Here is a 20,228-nt window from a genome sequence, read left to right as displayed (position 1 = left end):
TCCTGCAGAATCTGAAGTTAGCTAAGAAGAAGGGATGTCCCGATCCAATCACAAAAATTGGTATCTGGGCTGATCAAGGCATTTTAACTTATCCGTATTAGCTATATTAAGTGTGATCAGTCACACAGGTGTTTTTACTTGTGAAGCTTTCATGCACAGCAATGCAACAAGTGCAGCCGTCGTCCACTGTCTGTCTCTCCTCGACTCTGCTGAGCTCCGTGTGTGAGAAACACCACATAGCATAAACTACACCAAAAAGCAGTATGAAACTATTTGTTATGTGCACTTGTTTGCTTTCACGCCACTGCAAGTGCAACAAAAGTCCCGCGAGCAAAAAGCCAATAAGACTAATTTATTAATGTAATCTGTGCAAGGGATGTGCAGACGACAAAAATAAACACACAGCGGGAAAACAGTTCATTCAGGTTGTCCTAACTCAGACAAAGGTTGCGCAGAAGCAACAAACACTCCTTTAAAGAACAACTATATGATAACGATATTTTATTTTCATTGATTGCGTGTAAAATCTGAAGATATTGAATTACTGCACAAAACAGCTATTTTATACTGCTCTATTCTGGTCTCTGCTAATGTGGTTGGTAAACAGGTCAGCCACAGAATGAATGCAATGTTTCTGAACTGCATTCAGGCCTCCACTCTTTGTGTGTGTGTGTTGTGAGAACTCTCCTGAAGCCCCTCTGCGACCCCATCTCTCACAATTAAATGTGTCTGCGTCAGCACGATCGCAACAAGTCATCCGGCAGAACCATGTGACTTGACACACACACACACAGTTTTTGTTCCACTATCCCTGTGGGGACTTCTTGACATAATGCGTTCCCTAGACCCTTACCATAACCCTTTACCATCACAATTACATGCCTAATCTTACCCCGTACCCTAAAACCAAGTCTTAACCTTCAAACAGCTCTTTAAACTTGTGGGGTCCAGCATTATAGTGGAATTGAGTGGAATTTTTGGACCCCACAAATAAAGTAAAACAAACCCTCACACACACATAGAACAAACTGGGCCTACTGGTGTGGGGTTAGGTTAGTGGACAGGAGGGCCTGGACACTGGGACGAAGGCAGGGAAGAGACAGGTCATATTAAAGCTGTGATGTGATGTGTCACATGTCCCAGTTTCCTGCTCCCAGTTTATACTGGGGAGGTGGAACAGGACAGAGACTGACACAGAAACCAGTAAGATACAAAACAGTATAGGGCTGGCTCTGGTCAAAGGCTGGCTTGTTGACTGGTAAAGGCGGCAAAATAAATAATTGTTGGGTTCATTTATGATTATTAACAACTGCTAGAACCCAAGCTCAAGCTAACAAGCTACTGGAAGATTAATTATTTCATATACTGTAAATCAAAATTAAATGGATACAAAAACCAGAAAGAAATTTCTGTCTGTGGTTAAGCCAATGAATGACTTGACACTTGACAAATCAAAGTACTCATCAATTACCTAATACCCCCAGAGATGCCCCTAGAGATGCTTAAGTAAGTGCTGCCACTGCATAAATGGTATGGCCACCGGATACTCATGGTAAGGAATGACGGGGAGCTAGTTCTTCCTCCTGTGCTGGCGTGGTGATAGTGAAGATAATGTGGATACACACGACAACGGAGTTCAACTCTTACAGCAGGGGTCGGCAAATAAGTCGTTATATGGCAGGCCAGAACAGTGTCGAATTATTTCAAATCATATGCACGTTTAGCTCAGTCAGTAGGCCTACTGTGCAGGACTCCTGTTAGGAAGGTTGTAAGATCTATTTTTACTGCGGATATTTTTTTCTCCCTGGTTAAACTAACTGAATAAAAGGACACTTTTGCACATGCTCACAATAGTGTGTGTGCGTTCCGGTGTTTGATCCGCATAATATAAACATATGGCCGCTTATTTTCATCTCCCTGAAGAAATTCAGGGGAATCCAATCACACGTTTCCTGGCGGCTTTTTCAGAGGTGTGTCAAACAGGCCAGAGTCTCTTTTGAATGTCCTTCAGAACTCTTCAAAGTAAAAGCTCTCAATAGGCTCAACATAAAGCATTGCTGCAAAAGACGTTGGAGCAGTGCCACAGTTATCACAAAACAATGACTTGCAATGTCCTCCAACATGTTGTGTGAAACACCTTAAATCTCCAATGAGTAAGAATTTTATTTTTAAAAAAAACCAACAACAACAATAAAACAAACACACTAGTCCAAACAGCCTGAATCTAAAAGTCCCAAGCAGAGTGTCCTATCCCCAATAACAGAAGCCACATACATGTGCTCCTTTTGCCCAAATGAAATCCTGCTGCAGCGTAGGCACACTTCTCTGCTCACAGGATGTGAGGAATTGAAAGTTGAGCGAAATCCAAGCTGTCTGCTGAGCAGAAGTGAGGGAGGAAGCTTCACTCGCCAACATTACATCTTCCACTTACTTTTCTGGTCCCTGTGGTACAAAGCACCAGAGACCGAGCGGTGAGCATGAGCCTGAATTGTGGAGTTTACTGACATCATGTAACATAATTTCTGGTTAATAAGGTTATTTGGATTGGATTCAGGGCTGCAGATTTTATTCAATTAATCAAAATAGGTTACCAAGATTGTTTCTGTCAAACAGCTAACCATTTGGGCACTCATAGGAGCACTGTATGTTCTGTAAATTGGGTGATTGTGAGAAACTCATTTACCAAGAACAAGACATCATGACTTCTAGCTCAAAACGTAGTTCCCTCCAGAACACCATAACTTAGAAACTTAGATCACGATCATACAGATAAATATTTATGTACCCATGGAGTGGCTAGTGAGACGACCTTTCAGCCAAAAGACTTAAAACTCCTGAGGTTTGATCTAAAAGGGGGTTAAAGCCCTCACATCTGTCACCATCCACTCTACTCAAGGCAAGGCACTGAACCCTAAAGGCTAGCCCGTACCTCTGACCTCCCTGTGGATGGAGGAAAGAGAGATCCCAGTTTCACCACAGGATTTGATAAAAGTATCTTTTTCAAATAAGGGACTCAAATCGCTGATTAAGGCTCTTCATTTCTTCAGGTGGGGGAGTGAAAAGGAAAAGGGTAGAAATAACAGATGAAGACGTGGATACAGAGAGAGGGAATATAGCTTGTGTGTTTTTAAAATTAATCTCATACAGCAGCATTAAAGAACGCTCAATACGCACATACACAGAGCACAGGCGGGCACAAAAGGAAACACACACACAGCAGCAGATTGAGGTACGCGGCGAGCTGATCAGTGTCATTGTACAGTGTAACACCCATGCCGATGTGTCATCAATAGACTGGCCTTGCTTGCACTTTGCATCATCCCACTGAGAATAAAACAACAAAAGCCGACACAGTTGAAGCAGTGAGGTCAGACGACCAGGTGGAAGAACGATGACACGCTCTGCACATTCTGGGACCGCACCACAGCCTGGCAACATTCCTAGCAGCCAGAGACAAAGTGCTTCAGAAAATATATCTTTCCTGACAGCAATAACGCAGAATAGTTTCCTTTTCCTGTCTGAACCTGGAGAGTTGTGATGCAGAAGTAAGTTTAGACTAAATGGAGTTGGGCAGGGCTACCGCAAGTAGATACAAAGTCAGAAATATATATTGTGACAGAGTTCATGCACATGGAAAATCAGCAGAAAATTGTTTTTTGTTTTGAAGCGTGGTTGTGTCTTTCACATGTGTAACATGCAACTCAACTACTGCATTTCTACATTAGTAATTTTCTGGTGGTTACACCTTTACCTATGAGTAAAAGTACATTAACACTGCAGGCCTTATTGCTCAGATCCAATCTTTTGACTGTTAAAGATAGATATATAGATAAAAAGTAATACATATCTACATATATACCTGGCTTTGAACCCCGGGTCTACAGGAACCCAAACATGCAACTTGACAGCAAGTCAAGTGGCAGTTACAGCGCATACTCAACCATAGTGATGGTGGTCAGTCACAGGCAGCGCTGCTGTACGGAAGTAAACATGGAGGCCACTCGTGATTTTTTTGTCCTGCCAGAGTTTCGACAAGTTTGCTGTTGATTGGTTAATACTCGTTGCATCTGTTGGTTTGGATTAGGGTGGGGTTGGGGTTAGCCAATCAGAGGCAGAGTAGGGGGCAGGACTCGACGCAAAGCTGGTGTCCGTCAAATGAGAGTTGTCGAAACTCTGGCACGCTGTACACGTGCTATACAGTTCCATAAACAGTAATAAAGGCAGTGAAAAGGACACAAAGTTGTGAACTTTTGTAAGAAATCGGGAGAACTGTGAACCCGGAGAAAACTTGGAGAGGGCAATGAAAAATGAGAGGGTTGGCAAGTATGATTGGCGATGATCTAATGCTTTCCAGTGTGTTTTTGCATCTGTACCTTCTAAATATCTCTGACTAATTGTTATACAAAACAAACCCATACAAACAAATCATAACATTATTAAGGTTTTAGATCCTATCCGTCTGTGAGGGTTTGTCTAGGACTCGTCCACATCCAGCAAAAGTAATTTCTGTATTGACTCAGTTAACTGAACAGTTGAGGATGAACATGCTGGAACTGGTTTCTCCCTCCTAATACCAGTAAAGGAAGAGACAGCCAAGAGCAGCAATACAATCTATCCGCCACATGATCAGTGTTATTCTGATGGCACATGTTTTAGTTTGTAGATAAATATAATGCTAAGGAGAACTGTATGTGTTATTTTCAGCCCATTCATCTCAGTAGAGTTGGACATTTTCAAATTCTATACTCTATTTGCCATTAACCATTTTTCTATAACTATCATCTTTCAATGGGAACAGAGTGAAAAATACTGTATGGAAAACTCCTGAGAGACAGATTCTATTCAATGTGTCAGATGGTTATTCATACTATGAATAGCCCCGCAGTGGATCTCTAAGTGGCCATATCACTCAGTCTGAGTGCACCCTGAAGAGGCTGCTGTGTATCTTCAGAGTTAATTCAAACCATTAGCCACAACGAGACGCACTGAACATGTGTCCCAGGGAAAGTGTAAGGAAGTCAGAGATCTGTTTGAGTAATACATACAAACCCCACTTCCTTTCACCTTGAAACGTTTAAAAAATCGTCCCGATCTGGTTCAAAGAGGAGACCAAAGAACAGAGTGGAGACTCGGTAACAAGAACAAGCTCCTCTGGGAGGGAGAATTGAAAACATCCACAAGAAAGAACATGCATCTGGAAAACGTATAATGTGCTTTCTATCCAGGGACAGAGACGCATTCCTGAACGGTTCGCTCCTAAAATACAGATTACTGTGAAAACACACCGCTTACCTCTGGAACCCTAATCATCCTCTGTGTTTCAGCAGAGAAACCAGAAGCTTTAAATCTGTAGCAAAGACTCTGCAAGGTGCTGGCAGAGGAAAATATACAAAACATTCAAAACGGAAAGTTGTTTTCACGTTGGCAGCCGTCCAGACTTTAAATTATACAGTGGACATTTTATGTATTTACTGCTTGAAAGATAGAACTAAGAGCCTAAACCTCAACCTCAAATACAAGCATAAAATCTCCCAAGGCTAACGCAATATTCAACCTCCACTGTCAGTCAAAAGCCAAAATTCACATGTTTTTGTGAGCAAGTGTGCTGCTCAAAGGCAACAGGTTTTGTTTGCACCAGAGGAAAGAAGAGACGAGGGCTTCAAAACAGAGCTTGCATCAGAAAAACTCACGAAAGAAAAGAAACAGAGCGAAGTGAAGCAAAAAGAGAATAACCAAAGTGCTCACGCTTGTTCAATACTAAAATAAAGGACAAGCTCTTCTGGTACAACATACAGCAGGGCTGCCAACTTTTCAATTTAGTTTGGAGTGAGATTTGGTATTGGAGGTCGGTTCATTTTAGGCTGTGTCATATCCCTCTGCAGGGGTCGGGGGCATCACTCTTTAATCCTGCATGCCACAGCCACGTATGTGTAGATGGAAAGCCAAGTGAATAATCATGGTCAGATCAGTGTGATCAGGATACTTGCCAACCTCCAGCTGACCAAACATGTATTGGGAATGCTTCCCCCACCAGAATCTGTGTGTCTAAACCAGAGACTGCATTTCTTTTAATTCTAGATAATGTATTGAATATTTTAGGCTAGTTCATAAGCAAGAACATAGGCTTTCCTTTAGCAATGGAGGAGCCACGTATTTAGAGGGGTCGGGTATGGGGGTTCCTCCCCCAGCAAATTTTTATCATTAAACACTTAATTACCTGCATTCTGGTGAAATTTTCTGCACCAATTCCTGTCTTTTCTGCATCACTTTATGGTAGAAATGTTTTTATCTAGGCTATGTCAATGGAAACACAAAACTCTGCAGCAGGTGACTATTTAAAATATAAAATTGAATTCAGTAGGGGTGTGGCTTTCAAGCATTCTGTATTTTTTTTCTTTCATGAATTAGTCCTCCCTCCCCTTTGTATCTTTGTTTGGGGAAGTTCCTCTTTAAATGTGACACCTTTTCACCTCAAGGATGAATTAATTCTGTTAGAAACTCTGTACTGAATGTTTCAAACCTTTTTGCATCTATCCCGCATATCTGTGTAATCTGACATCTCCAGAAATATTTCTATGAGAATAACGTCATCATTTAATCACAATTCACAATATTTTTCAAAATCTCCCCGCCCTATAATCTGCTGTTCATTACTTGCTCTGCTGATATGATAGAATCCCAGACAGACAGACAGACAGACAGACACAGAACCCGTTTGGGACTGTATAGATGAGAGCTGTGCAAAATGAAACTAACTGAAAACACTTCACCACAAATCCTCACATTAATTTCAACAGCTTTGTGCAGCTCACATTCCTAACAGAACAAGGCTGTGCCTCAGATTATACATTTTTTATATTGCAAAACTCTACCAGCTACGTTACCTGATCACAAACTGTCTGCCACTCACTGCACGAGACCGGGTTCGCTTGATTTCTGTCACAGCGTCCGCCGGTGTCACATCAGCTGGGTGGAGTGTAATCACGCCGAGTCGACGCTATCAGTTACAGGCTACATTAGTATTTCCAATGCGTGAGAAAATTGATGTATGGCGTGAGGGCGTGTGAAAAGTGTCAATTGCGTGAGTCTCACGCTCAATGTGTGAGAGTTGGCAGCTCTGCATACAGAAAGTGTTCCGCACTGAACGTATACAGGATTTGATTGATTAGGGAAACCAAAGATATCACCTTATGTCTTTTAGTAAGTATTTAGAACCAGAGCAGATCATCTCCTCTAAAATATTACTGTAGCTGTAAAACAGCCTGCTGAAACAATCAGTCCTTTACTAGAGCAGCACATAATAAACAGATTCCAAGTTTGGGTAATTTATAAAGTAAAAAGTACCAACCAAACATATTATCATCATAAAATTATAACTTCTGTTTTTCTGCATGTTGGTCTTAATAATTAAGTAACTTTAAGATGCAATGCTAACTCTGCTAACATATCATGATGTGTCATTATTTTAGGCAAAGTAGATAATTATTCATTCAAAAGGACTATCTGGATATTTCAGGAAATAAGTTAATTTGCTTTCTTGCCAAGAGTTAGATGCGAAGACAGATACTGCGCCAAATATGAAGCTAAGCTGAAGCAGGTGATTAGCTTAGCCTAGCATACAGACTGGAAGTAGGAGAAAAGCACTAGCCTACATTTTAATAATTAACCTGTCTTGTTTGTTTAATCTGCATACAAACAGACATAGACCAAGACAAGTGCGATGTGATTACGGGGACTTGTTGATTTGCTAAGCTAATCGCCTGCTATGCTCATGTTTACCATACGGACATGAGAGTGGTATCAATCTTCTCATCTAACTTTGGCAAGAAAGTGAATATATTTCCCATAATGTAGAACTATCTAATGGACTGGGAAAATTGTTAGCTGCAATTATGCCTGCAAGTATTTTGCCAAATTGGCTTCTTCGGATCTCATTTTGAAACAAACTTCCTCAAAACAAAAGTCCTTATTTCAGTGTTTTTACTCTCTAAAAATGTGTGATCACTAATGATCTCCCTGTTGTGGAAGGTGGTGGACAAGGCAGGAAAAAAATATCTGTAAATGCAAGCGAGCTAGAAATTCCTTTGGGAAGTTTGCATCTCAAAAGTAAAACAAGAAAAATGCCCTTTGTGCCCCTAGCAGAGAACATGCCAGCATCAACCAGCACAACATCACCTCTCCTTTGTCTTTGCTTCACTCCCTCAAGTTGAGTTACTGCGTGTGTGAATGTGCGCGTGTAGTTATGCATCTGTGTGTGTTGCGCGGGGTCCCTTTTTTGAGCGTTTATGCTTATTTAGCGCTCAGCCTTCTTTGCCCTCCTTCTTCGATGATTCGCTTATGTAAAAGAATCAGCACAAGCTTGTCTGAGCACTGTCTCCTATGAATACAACTCTGTACTGTACAGCAGCTTCACACACACACACACACACACACACACACACACACAAAGAAAACTATTATCTAATCACTGTTCGTCCAGGCTGGAGTCTAGAATTGAAAGGACTCAGTTGCTATTCACAGAATTGGACGCGTATATTTGTTAATGACAGAGTAGTTAAATGTTGAAGTCTTTCCACTTCAGCAGTTTAATTTTGGCAGGGCCCTCACATTTAATACCCATTTCATCCAGTTATAATATTTGCGTTGTGTCAGATTCACTTTGAGGTTTGTATGTCCAAGTATGGTGGTGATGTTAGAAAAATAAGGCATATGAGGGAACTGTGTTTTTGTTTGGCTTTCTGGCAAGAACTGTTACAAGTCTCCTCCACACCGAATACCATACTGACATTTTCCCTAACAAGCAGATCACTGGTTTAAAAGCTAAAATAAATTTTAAAAATGGCCGATCAGAAGATAAGCAACAGAGTACTGGAGCTGGGAAAGATTCAACGTCTTGCTCAAGGGAGATTCTGCAGGGCAGCTAAATGCAATGAATGTGGGTTTGAACCATCACCCTGTTGAATATCTTATTACGCTAACCTCCCCTATTTAACAAATGATCCTGCTCTATTTAAACCCCAAAACTAAACCATCTATAGCTTGCCATGGTATTTAAAAAAGAAAACAGTTAATCCGGAAGCTTTTCTTGTTTTTATCGTTTATTTAAATTCAGTTTGACCTCTTTCCGACATGGGCTGAGTTCGGTGGAGGGAGGTTTAGAAATAAGAAATAATAACGTGAGGTCTTCACCGTCCTGCTTTGATGTCTGAATTAGGGCTGAAACTAACAATCTGATAATAATTTGGTAACCTAAATCCATTGTCCATCACAATCTTGAAATAGCTTGTTTTGTCAGATCAAAAGGTCTAAAACCCCAAATATATTGTGTTATATAAGTGCTATTAAGATCGGGCGGAGTGATCCGGCCAAAAATGTTACCATGATAAAAATTTCTTATCGTTCAATATCGATATTTATCACGATAAATGTCAAATCAATACTTTTAAGTTTAAAGCTAGATTTTTGTGAAACTGAAGAAACCAGATGGTAAATTGTGGTTTTAAACTTTTTTTTATGGTCAGGATAAACATTTGATGACAAACAGTCTGAGGTAGAACATTCAAAACAATTACAGTAAAATCTTTTTTCCACAACAAAACAAATATCTTATTAGAAAAATTAACTAATTATTAATTTGTGATTCAAATGAATTAAATAAAACTTTTATTGAAAATTTGTTCTATTGTTATTGACGTAAATTATACAGCGATAATAATTATTATTATTGTTTTATTTCCCATCCCTAATTTAAGGCTATTAATGCTATAGTTAATACATCTCTAAACTGAATTTCATGTGGAGAAAAATAAATGCAATTTTATCAGTATGGCCTACACTGACGGTCAGAATGGGTCCCTGGCACAGACTAATCCCCTGCACACCTCCTGTATAAGCCCCGTTGCTCTCTTTTCAGCCGACATCCAGCTACACGCTTGTTCTCTGCCAAATCCTATGACACATTCAACCAACCGGTGACATTTTGTTGCAGGCGGAGCGGAGAGACACCTGACCAGTGTGCGTTGGCAAATGACGGTCAAGATTGCAGGAGAAAAAAAATTGGGAAGGAAAACGGGAGGAACATGCAGCTTCACGCCTGCAGATAAACGGGCTCTAATTAACAAGCACGCAGCTCAGCTGGCTTTCTGTAGTGCGGACCGTGCATTGTGTTTTATGCCTGTGTGTGTGTGTACGATGCAATAACAATAACAAACGCGCCCGCCCTCACTGTACGTGCTCCCGTAGAAGGCATGTGTCCACACCATTGCTGTCACATGCAAAGCCGATTTAAAATCCGGTCAGACTTACCTGGCTGCGGCCGCTCCCGTTACCTTCTTCTTCTCTCCCTCTCTCTAATTTTTATTTTATTTAAATGGTTCCTTCCGTTCCTTCTCCTCTGTTCTGCATTTCATTTTACACCGCCCATGTTCGCCGCTCGACTGATGGATGGACGGATGGATGGAGGGGTGGAGAGAGAGAGGAGGAAGAGGAGGAGGAGGAGGAGGAGGAAGAGGAGCGGAAGCCTTTGAAGTGAGGAAATCTGGGTCCCTGCTCGCAACCCAGCTGCGTGGACTGGATTTATGTCGTTTCCAAGGCAGCGTCCGTCGACCTGACGAGCGTCAAGTAGCTGCCCACTGCAAGGAAAGACCACTTCCGATTTAAGCTTCAAAATAAAAGCCTGCGTTAAAATTACGAAACAGAAGGGGAAACACAAGATATGAACCTAGCCTTTAAACAAGATGTTTTCAAAAACTATCTGTTCTGTAAATTAGTTTGTGAAGTCATTTTAACCTAATTTAAAAAGCCTAACCACCAGGTATGATAGCTGCAAATTATCTTCAGCTAGATATAGCTATAGGCTATATTTGTTTCATGTTTATCTGTACTGACTTTGCTGAAAAACATACAATCATTTTATATAAATAAATTAGATATACAATATAACAACTACTTTCAAGGGAGTTTGCACAGTGTGTGTGTGTGTGTGTGTGTGTGTGTGTGTGTGTGTGTAAGTGGTCCTAGTTGTCTAGTATTTTTGCAATAAAAAATAACAAAAGCATTGCTAAATTATTTTGAATGTACACACATTAACATATTTCACCCATTTCTTTGCAAGTGGCAAATCTTGTCCATTAAAGTACAACTAAGCATCCTTCTTTTGTGAGAGAGAGAGGTCTGTTGATGAACGTTCTGCTATTTGCATTGATTTTTAAGCTATGCATCTTAGTTAAGCCTATATTTTAATATCATATTTTGGTTTTATTGCAAATATGCACTTAGGTACAATTAGGTCAAACTAATGCAGTTTACACTTCAGGAAAGGTTACAAATTTTCACTTTTTGTTGAAACTGTTTTGGAGAGGCGTTCATTTAACTGTATGTTCATTTTGGAGGCTGTAGTTTGTGGTGGTGCTGTTGAATTATATTGCGTTGTGACCATAGACTGTATATAAAAAGATTGTGACAGATGTTTCTATTATTTAACGTTACTCAACTTTGAACTGTCTCTTGAGATTAGGCTCTTGGACATACCAATTCCACAAATAACGTGTTTTACTAGAGTACCCTGGTTTAGGTTTTGACAACCTCTTTTTTAAACATTTACATGACAATTAATTTCTCACTTTAAGTGTTTTGCAGCAATATTGAGGAGGAAGTGAGGGTGAACAGATTTGTTTCTAACAGACCCACCTATATGATATCACGTTACTGTCATTGTGTAAGCTATAATTAAGTACAATAGTGCAATACTTGTTTAAAGTTACTTTATGTTGAACCCTAAATGCATTGACTGCTGTTATTTCTAGTGGTACCTCCTGTTAGCTTGACGCAGCTCAAACGAACCATGGAGATGCAGCAAATTGATGTAACGGCGCATGCGTATCCGAAGAGCTGCGACTTTTGCCGGTGAAAGCCGAGACCACCACCCACTCCAAGCAGCGGGCAGAGCGCCGCGCAGAGGAGGCAGAGCCGCTGCAGGCCTGTGGGAATACTTACATTTAAACACATGTGGAGGCTCATTTCGCTTTAATTACTGAACTGAGAGCGGAAAAGTAATAATCACCAGACATTTATTTTTATTTTTTATTCCAGCCAGCCAAACAAGCTCATTTGACTGGCGTCATTTCAACTAGGCCTTTCATGCTAAATAGAGATAGATAATGGAATAAAATAATAGGTATATTCGTGGACACGTTTAATTTAAATAGTATGGGAGCTTAAGGGGGAAAGTGTATTTTAAGACAGTCTAACATGTATAGAAATGTAATGGGATTATTTACTGTTTTAATAAATGGTGCATCATGTGTTGTGTTACCAACAGGCATTTCTAATCAGAACAAAGTAAAGCCGTAGTATAGTATTAAGTCGTTGATTTGGATCTAGTCCTGTTTTAAGGCCTTAAGTCCTTTTACACACAATAACTCAACCGTGACGACTTTGATAACCCTGCTACCCATCGACCAGTAGCCATACAGTGCCGTGCAGCCACCATAGTTTATCTCACAGAGTCGTGCTGTTTTGCAGCTCCACCGCTCAGCGGCGCTGTTTATTTTGTATGTGAGGTAGGCATCTCGTCCTACAGCTGTCGCTGTCCGTGGTGCTGATTTCAAATGACGGGCGTACCAAGAAGAAGGACCTATGGGTTGGATAAGCAGTACTACTACTACCAATACTTGTCCACAGGTACACAGCAAGCATATATAAGGGACAGATATTGGGAAACTGATTGTATGCCCTATGCTTCACACATTATATAATACAGTGCAGCTTCTAGATATTCCATTATGACATACATTTCAGAAGATTTTACATTTACATTTTTTTCATTTAGCCCGACGCCTTTATCCAAAGCAACTTACAATTGCCATATATGTCAGAGGTCTCAGGCCTCTGGAGCAAAAGTGTCTTGCTCAGGGACAGGGATTTTAAAAGTCTAAGCTTGCTTAGAAAACCTAAAATAAGACACAAAGTACTGCAAGAAACTGTCACATTGCTTCTTGTAATCTTTAGTAGGCTACTTTGTGAGACGTCCTTTGATGCTTTGTGGTAGTTTACTGTTGCTTATGAATAGGTGCGTTTGACTTCATGCGGCGCTGCGCAGTGCTGAATTAACATGCTCTGTGGCGGTTTTGGGGGTGAGCCAACAGTGGCCACTGCACCTGTAACACAGACCTTGGAACAAAAAGTCAGCCCTATTGGTTTGGAGGCCCGCGGGTCACATCCTCCATGTAGCCCAGCACATAGGCCTACCTATATGACAAAAAAGTAAACTACATGTAGGCTATAGTTCATAAAAGTAGCTAAAGAGTGAGCTATATCGTTTCCTTCTCCTCTTTGTTGAGTTTCACACGCACTGTACTGATCACCACCAATCAAGGCTCAACATAATTGTCCGACCTGAAGCCTCTCCTATCCTAATGATCCTAACTCCTGAGAAAATGTCCGGCCCATCTCGGTGTCCTGGTTTTAAAATCCAGCCCAATTGAATCTGTAATTGAATAGCCCTGGTCTACATTCATCATAGTTATATATCTTCCTTGCAACGAAATTAAACTGAATGCAGCATTGAGAATATTTTGTCCTTGTAATCCATGTTTCCATTGCATAGCCTTTGGATATTGCTGGAAAGGGTCCCCTCCTTAAATGGTAAATTATTATCATAAGAATTTAATAATGCATTGAGTTTATACAGCACTTTTCACTCAAACAGTAGCCTACTGATCCTACCAGACTGGACATGCAGTCTGCTAAAAATAAGTATCCCCATCCATAATGCACAGATGAAGGACTATGAAGCATTTTGTTTTGGGTATATTTCACATCAGGACTAATAACAGGGGTGAATATGGAGATGTTTGTTGTTTCTTAGCAAAAGTTATAGTGGGAAACTGTTCATTAAGCCTTACAAAGAAGTGTTGCATCAAAGAATGTAGGGGAGACCGGGGGCAATTGTAACATTTTTTACATTTTCCTTAATAACTCACAGACTACTTGAGAGACACAAGTCATCTTTTGATATAAGAAACACATATATGTGCACTAAATAATAATGTAATTAATATATTTTCACTTCACAGAAAAATACTATGATATTTAAATAAATGCAAGAAGTCAGAGTGTTACAATTGCCCCCGGCAATAAGTCATATTAATCCACTGTATGTCAAGTAATTACTTTACTGCTAATGTTACTTAAGAGTGTTTTTATATGGTTAAATTATTTTAGATGTCAGGCATCCTCTGCTAAGTTCTCTGTTCTATCTTCATGAAATTGCTTTTCACAAGTGAACTAGTCATTCTCTTTGGTTTTGCTGGGTCTTATACAATCAACTACTTTAAATCCACTATGTAGACAAACTGAAATCGAAAGGAAGTTTACTTTTGCAGACTTAGGCCTATATAACATTCACACTTTCTGTTAAACAGATTTAAAACACACATTATTTTATACAAAGAACGCTGACCTATGTTAATTGATGATTTGTTTATACTAGAACAAATCCATTTCTTTTAATACACCCTTTTTTAATGTAGTTTTACATTTAAATTTAGTGAAATATGTTCACTTTCTAACAAAAGTAGTCAACACAGACAAACAAGCTGCTTACATTGGGCCATGTGGCTTGGAACATCAGTGAACACTGTGTTAAAATTGCCCCCGATGTTGCAGCCATGATAAAATCTTGTATGCCCCCTAGCCACAAGTATATAAGCATCGTTTGTTAGTGTTAATTGTTAATCAATAACCTAGAGATGAAATCTATGTATGTTTAAATTTGTAGTAATTTAAACTTTAGACACCAGAAGAAAAATACTGTACATCCAAAAAGTTACTTTCATACCTAAAAATCAGTATTTTGTTAAAAACGTCTGCTGAGGTGAAATGCTCCTGCTCCTTTTCCACAGGCAGAGAGAGAATCCTACTGAGCATGTGCACAGTAAGTGTCATCACTCTAGCTTGTTTCTGTTTGGAGAAACTGAGTGTGTTACAATTGCCCCAGGTCTCCCTATGGTAACTTGAGCTAAAGTTTGTTTGTTTGTTTTTTGGATAATTTAAGCCTGGTCCCATCAATAAAATTGGTCTAGAACCACCACGGTGCATGGGGGACTTTAAATAAGGCATGCTGGTTAGAAATTGTGTCCGACTTTCGCCAGTGCTGCTGCAACGTCACCATGTCATCAAACATCGAGGGAACAAGGCGGCCGCAGTTGCTTTTCTCCGGCTGCACAAAGTTCTAACCACACTAGTTATTGCCTGATCAGTCATTGATCTTAGCTAACAGTAAGATCAGCCGCGGTCTTCTCGAACGCACCTATTATATGCTTTGGGTTACTGTGGTGCCACCTTGTGGCTCTATTTAGAATCACCCCTGGTTGTTAAGCTGTGCGAGGCTGGAGAAGAGGATTTCTGTTTTTAAAGGTGCTTTAAGTAATTTGTTGCCTTTCTTTACCAGCAGCCAAACAGAAAAGTTGTTGTGGTTATCTGTGGCCCATTGATGAATAAAGTTTTTCAAGTATGGTTTTGTGCAGATTATAAAACACGCAAATCACAGCACAGATCTAAAAATGTCAGCAGGAGAGGTAACAATAGTACATTTAATCATTACCTTTCTTATCTCTCTTACAGCACCATCATTTATCAGCTGGAAATGCATGCGGGGTTTTTTAAGCCTCCTTAAAGTGTTTTTTAAAAGAAATCTCAGCACCTGCTGAGGTAATCACTGTTCATTTGCAACCCTGCACAGACCTATATTCTGGATATTTTGTGCAATAAATCATGCTTAGCGCCATTTTAACCAATCAAGTCATTTTAACCAATCAAGTCATTTGAAAATCACACACACACACACACACACACACACACACACACATATATATATATATATACACTTCACATGACCACACTTGTAAAATGCTGCATTTTAACACTATTTTAGCATACCTGAATTAACCTGAGTAGATCACATGATTAAAAATAAAATAAAAAACTCGCCTCATGAGGGTTTCCTGCATGGCTCAATGGGTAGAGCTGACACACAGCCAAGGCTAAGGGTTTAATTAGCTTTTTTCAGGGCATTGTGAAGCACTTAAAAGCTGCAGTAGAGAAGAACATAATAGTAGAGCACACTGGGCAGCAAGTGCAGGGAGGTGGGACCTATACTATTATTATCAAATTACACAGCTAGGTGTGTAGCTGTTAATCATAAGAGGAATGCTAAGCTTTTCAGTAACCTTTACCAGGAGGATTGTTGTACTGCTGCTCTATGGTTTGGTACTGTGGTGGGTTGAAAGAAATGTTCACTCAGGGGGAGCTGAACACAATTTAAAAGCAGTCATCGTCTCACTTCCCCTCAGCTACCTCAGGCATTCCTTGACACTGTTCCATAACTTGTTTATGTTAGGAAGCTCAGAAGAGGATTCAAAGGCGAGTCTGGTCTACTGGACACTTGAGCAAGACAAGGAATAAAGTAAAAAACAACCATGTGGTTAATGTACAAATAAGGCAATGGCCCACACATTAGAATAATATTTTAATAAATAAATAGCAGCATCACACAGAAATAAAGAAAATATACATTGTGTGGATGATGGCAGAGTCATTGTATAAACTTAAGATGTGTCATAGACAAACATTTACAATTTAAATGGTATAAAAAAACAGCCACTGCATAACAGAAGAAGAAAGTTAGCTAATCCGCGAGCGCAGGGTCATACAAGTGTGAGACAAACCTGACAACTGATCTGCAGTGTCAGCTTTAATGCAGGGAAGGTGCACTGGAGAAGGTGGGTTTGCCAAACTCTTGAACAACCTGCAGCTCTGGCTATTCTCAGAGTCGTTTAGTGACAGAGTTACATGTTCGGGAAGATAGGTGAGGGTTTGGACAAAAACTGTCTTTAGGGTCCGCCAGTCGGTTTGAAAATCTTTGCTTGCTGTGCCTACTGACTTGAGGTATTTTTACATTTGAAAACTGTAAGATCTTGTGGGTTCTGTTCTTAAAAAAAAACATCTTTAATGGAGAGGTAGCACTGTACCAGCCCTCCCTACTGGATCTCTTTTAAAGAAAAATCCATCTGTGAGCTCTCTTACGTTCCTTGACATTGCTATGAATGATTAATGGACATTGTACATTTATTCATTTACTGACGCTTTTGTCCAAAGCGACTCACAATTGCTATACATGTCTGGAGCAGCTAGGGGTTAAGTGTCTTGCTCAGGGACACAATGGTAGATGTCTCACAGTGAGAATCGAACCCAGGCAAGCATCTTATGTATGTGACACCCCCACCACCTGCATTAATGCATTACATGACTTGTGTTGTGGTTAAGTGTTGCAACTTACTGCTGTTATCAATTTTGCTATATTTCTCACTGAAGAAAGATAAAAATTATTTATTGGAATAGATTGATGTTTTGGGAAATACACTTTGCTTTCTTGCTGCGAGTTTGATGAGAAGATTGATACCACTTTCATGTCTGTGCACTAAACATGTAAACAGTTGGTTAGCTTAGAATAGCATAAAGACAAGGAAGAGCGGGAAACAGCTAGTCTGGCTCTGACCAAAAGTTAAACGAAAACTACCTACCAGCCCCGTTAAAGCTTAATAATAAACATGTTATATCTTGTTTGTTTAATTTGTAGGAAAATCAAAGTGTAAAAATGACAAGTTAAGGTTTTACAGACGCTTTTATGTTGGAATTCACTACTCCTGGCAAATAAATAGTTCCAACAGAAAACTGGGAAAGAAGCCCAAATCGGCCCTCTTTAAATGTATTAAAGCGAAACTCTGTCAATAAATGGCTCCAACTATTTCTATACACACCAGGCCTGGATCGAATCATGAGTTGAAATCGTTCCAGATACTCTCTCTGAGTGATTGCTTTCATCTGTCTGGACCTCGAGCGTCTGCAGGGACAACCTGATTCAATCCATTGTGCCGGACGCAATCAATAAAACACAGAAAAGTTACTGAATCAATCTCAGATAGCAATCTGAGCTAGGCCTGGTACACACACACGGGTACACGGGAAACATATAGTTATTACATCTCGACATACTGAGTTGGCTGGCCTGGCTGTAGCTCTTTGCCTTCTCACACCTGGATGGATCAAATAAGACCCGTTCAACATAGTTCAGAGAGTCCTCTCTTCTCTATTTGTTCTTCTGTTTTTCTCTTGTTTATGTTTGAATTTTGCAGTTTGATAAAGATGATATGCCTGCAGGTATTGCACGCTGTTTGCAAGTATAGCATTTTGTTGATTGCTCCTTGTCTGTTCTTTCTTTCCTCCCTGTGCTGTTTCATTACTCCCAACTATTAAAGAAAGAGCAAAATCAAACCGAGTGAGGCAGAGAGAGGACTTTTTGAACATCACTTCAAACATGCACCATATTTTAGGCCAAACTTTGGTGCCAGCTTGCCAACATTAGCTCATGTAGACCTCTCCTTGTGGAGAGAAAAGTGATGCAAATGACCACTGTATAAGTCTGTAGCATACAAATACTGGATAAATTATGCAGAGACGCATAAAATCAGAATGATCCCAGTTCATTTGTTTCATTCTAATTGTATGCAGAGGTGGCTGCAGACCTCAGGCTCTGGAGTCGATTGGTCCAACTACAGGCTTTATCCTTTGCTCTTTGACCTTGAAGGAGGAATTATGGGTAAAAAAAAGGGTTGTACATTCAAGTGTTTGTAATTTTGGCTGTCCTATGACTGAGTGGATTATTACCAAAATGAGATATTGTTACAGGGGAAAGTGACATCTGCTTTGATAAAATAACAGCTAGGCTGGAAGGAAAACTCAGTAATTAACGGTGTGTCATTCAGTATTTATTTTTGGCATTTAAAGGGGTACTCCAGCCATTTAGTATTGCACATGTCCATGAACTTGCAGGATTAAAACACACTAATTAAACAGAGATCAAAAGCGAAGCAGCACATGATGAGATACCCTGACTTTTGGGGTTAGGGTCAATCTGCAAAAACACTACAATTCCAATTATGCAACTCAAGAACATCTTTCATTAGACCCACTGCCTCCCAAATGCCTGCATCTTTTAGACCTGTAGTTTTAAAACTTAAGACATTCTGTTGCAAAATGTCCCAAGCCCAAACCAAGATTACCCTGGTGACATCACTATGACATAATCTGGGTTATTTATATTTTGCTCAAGTAAACTGAACCTGATGTGTAAAACTGCCAGAGTCCCCCTTTAAGTGATCTCTTAAAATGTTACTTTTCTCAATGCACTTCCTTTATAGTGCAACCATTTAGCTCTACTGAATTAATAAACCTACAAAGCAAATCACTAAATGCCTACGAGATTCAGGTTACATTGTCTCATAAGAGGTGAATTTGTTGCTAAGAAATCTAAATTTACCACCACGACCTGTTCCCTTTAAAATCAACACAACATTTAATCTAGGCAGTATATTGCAGATATTTCAGCTGATGGGGATGTAGTGTGGCGGAATTACACTGCCTGTCAGTCCATGAAATGTTGGAGGAGGGAGGTTAAGAAAATCAACATGCCAGAGCTGTGAGGGTTGGTGACATGTCTTGATAGAGTCAAGGGTCTGTCTCTTAGAGTATTGACTTTCTGTCCATCTTATGCGACAGATGAAATCTAAAGGTATTTGGTCTTTGAGTCACACTCTGGGTTATGGTGAGTCAGGACGGACAGATTGTAAAGCAGTCAGAGATCAAAGAGTCTTATTTAGGGTTTGGAACCATCGGGCAATTCCAGGAGATACTGGCATCCTGAAAACATCATCAGACCTTACATGTAACAAGGAGCTAATTTAAATCCAAAGCTCAGAGCTGAAATTAAAGCTTAAACGTTCCGTCTGTCCAGCTGCATAAGTGGAAATCATGCTGCTGAGGGTTTTTTTCTGGAGAGAAAAGCACTGATCTAAAGACTGACCTTGAATAAAAATACTTCATCTCTTGAAAAGTAGAACTTCTTTTTTTTTGTGTCTCTCAGAGTTGATGCTCTGAATCTCAAACAGCCCACACTTATGCCCTCAGATAACATGAATATTCTGATATGTCATTTGATAATATGATATGTTTATTAAGTAGGACAACAATCACAAAGATGCATATACTGGATTGTGCAGCCATTTATTAAATGTGGGTAATATTCAGTCAGCCAGCCTAGCAATGAGCTTTAAACCTCTCTCTCTTCTCTCTTCATCGCTGAAATTGATTTACTGCATGTGGTGAAACCA

The 20,228-nt window shown here is 39.9% G+C and overlaps 1 pseudogene; it reads right to left on the bottom strand.

The window, feature by feature from the left end:
* LOC119913407 overlaps nt 1–10,846 on the bottom strand; it is a 44,405-nt pseudogene extending 33,559 nt beyond the window's left edge.
* Between the last annotated feature and the right edge of the window lie 9,382 nt (nt 10,847–20,228).

The sequence above is a fragment of the Micropterus salmoides genome, unplaced genomic scaffold (genome assembly GCF_014851395.1).
Source record: "Micropterus salmoides isolate LMB-PRFRI ecotype aquatic unplaced genomic scaffold, ASM1485139v1 Ms_hic_scaffold_2, whole genome shotgun sequence".
Lineage (NCBI taxonomy): Eukaryota > Metazoa > Chordata > Actinopteri > Centrarchiformes > Centrarchidae > Micropterus > Micropterus salmoides.
The sequence above is the reverse complement of the archived record's forward strand: the minus strand, read 5'-3'. Positions and strand labels throughout refer to the sequence as shown.